Source organism: Bison bison, unplaced genomic scaffold (assembly GCF_000754665.1).
Source record: "Bison bison bison isolate TAMUID 2011002044 unplaced genomic scaffold, Bison_UMD1.0 scf7180017864068, whole genome shotgun sequence".
NCBI lineage: Eukaryota > Metazoa > Chordata > Mammalia > Artiodactyla > Bovidae > Bison > Bison bison.
This window is the reverse complement of record NW_011494640.1, coordinates 7,696,726-7,699,336: the sequence shown is the minus strand read 5'-3', so window position 1 is coordinate 7,699,336 and position 2,611 is coordinate 7,696,726.

Genomic DNA, 2,611 nt, shown 5'->3' with positions numbered 1-2,611 from the left:
TACCCAGTGTGACAGCGCAAGAGACACTGGGAGCAGTGCCAATCATCTGCTTTTAAATATGACATTTCGTGTAAATTTGCAAGGAGATAAAGCTAGTCAATCTGGAAGGAAATCAACCCTAAATAGTCAGTGGGAGGACTGATGCTGAACCTGACGCTCCAATACTTTGGCCACCTGATGTGAATAAGCAACTCATTGGAAAAGACCCTCATGCCAGGAAAGATTGAAGGCAAAGGAGAAGAGGGCGACAGAGGATGAGATGGTTAGATAGCATCATCCACTCAATGGACATGAATTTGAGCAAACTCTGGGAGATAGTGAAACACAGGGAAGGCTGGTATGCTGCATTTCATGGGGTCTCAAAGAGTTGGACACCACTGAACAACATCATAAATCCATTTATTCTGGAAGCTTATGAGAGAGATTCAGCCATGATCCAGTTTTGCAAATAAGATGATCTAGGAAATAAGACTGTTAAATATAGAAGCCTAGATTTTTGTCAGGTTATCTTTGTCAGGTTGTGTTTATAATCACTGGTTCTGTTTCTGCTTTTTAATTGGAGGATAATTGCTTTGTATGGATGAGAGAGTTGGACTATAAGAAAGCTGAGCACCAAAGAATTGATGCTTTTGAACTGTGGTGTTGGAGAAGACTCTTGAGAGTCTCTTGGACAGCAAGGAGATCCAACCAGTCCATCCTAAAGGAAATCAGTCCTGAATATTCATTGGAAGGACTGATTCTGAAGCTGAAACTCCAATACTTCGGCCACCTGATGTGAAGAACTGACTCATTGGAAAAGACCCTGATGCTGGGAAATATCGAAGATGGGAGGAGAAGGGGACGACAGAGGATGAGATGGTTGGATGGCATCACCGACTCAATGGACATGAGTTTGAGTAAACTCCGGGAGTTGGTGATGGACAGGGAGGCCTGGTGTGCCACAGTCCATGTGGTCGCAAAGAGTCAGACATGACTGAACTGAACTGCCATACAGTAGCCATAAGTATACGTATGTCCCCTCTCTCTTGAGTCTTGATTTTGGTTTTAAAGGTGGTGGGTGGAGTGGTTTTCTGGTGCTTTGGAATTTTCTAAAACAAATAGTTCATTTATTAAATACTGTTTATGAAGCATAGTGTGAGTATTGTGTAGTGTGAAAGTTGCTCAGTCATATCTGACTCTTTGCAACTCCATGGACTACACAGTCCATGGAATTCTCCAGGCCAGAGTACTAGAGTAGGTAGCCTTTCCCTTCTCCAGTGGATCTTCCCAACCGAGGGATCAAACTCAGGTCTCCTGCATTGCAGGTGGTTCTTTACCAGCTGAGCCACAAGGGAAGCCCAAGAATACTGAAGTGGGTAGCCTATCCTTTCTCCAGTGGATCTTCCTGACCCAGAAATTGAACCAGGGTCTCCTGCATTGCAGGTGGATTCTTTACCAACTAAGCTATCAGGGAAGTCCAGATTTTTTAAAAAAGCATTATGAAATTCTCATTGGTAAATGGATTAAAAAAAAATTATTTTCTGTATCTGCCGGTGCCAGCCGGCAAAGTCGATCAGGTCTCGAGAACGTGCACAGCGGGGCTAAGAAAGAAACTAAAGCAAGAGACTACAACAAAGATGGGGTCGAGAGGTTCAGACACGTCTCCACGAAGGGACGCAGTCTGACACCAACTTTATTCAGCATCTCATATTTATACAGAAGAGCGTGAGAAAGACAAGACAGTTGACATTTTTTCTTGGTTGGCCTATACATCTTACAAACAGTCACAAGAAATCTTGAGAGCATGGGAATGGCTCCCTGTTATTATTTCTTACACCAGATAACATTTCTCTGTGCGTGAAAAGTTTGCACAGAATTCCAGGTGCCTGCAGTAAATAAGCGCCTAATCTCTGGGGTGGCGGGACAGAGAGCTATGTTTGCAAGCAAACCCTCAAGGACTGAGGCAGCTCCCAGAGCTGTGTCCTTTGGACAAAGGACCCCATTCTCACGGGCAGCTCCCCGCATCTCCCCCTTTCTTTTTATATAGGCGCACGCTTATGTTCTTTTAACCGCAGACCATTTCCATAGATGGAAGCCTTTATCATCCATAGATCATCAATCAGTTTTTTAATTAAACAAGGTGCAAGAAATAAAACAGTTAAAATTATTAAGAATAGTCCTCCTATGGCTGCTCTCAAGTACCAAATACTATTGACAGTAGGTACATGTCGAAAAAGTTCTTTAACAAAAGACTCAGCTCTTTTTGCAACATCCAAATCAGGTCTGGGTGCATTTTCAATGTTCATTATTTCCTGATGTAGATGCAGCAAATCTAAGGAAATATTTTCATTATGCCAAATACCTTCTAAATGAGCTTTCACCTTATCCCAAGCAGTTATACTACCATTATATTTTTTGGGAGTAACACAGATCCATCGAAAATCAGCATGACATTGTACTCGTAATCTCAACTTTATACTTTGAACCTCTTTACCTAAAAATTTTACAACATCATAAAGGGCATTCAATCGATCTTCTAGCTTTTTGTCAATATCTTTCTGAGTCCCCAGGGCAACGGATGTATTTTGTGCCAGATTATTAACAAAAGTTGCAGTTTGCACTGATTGTGCCA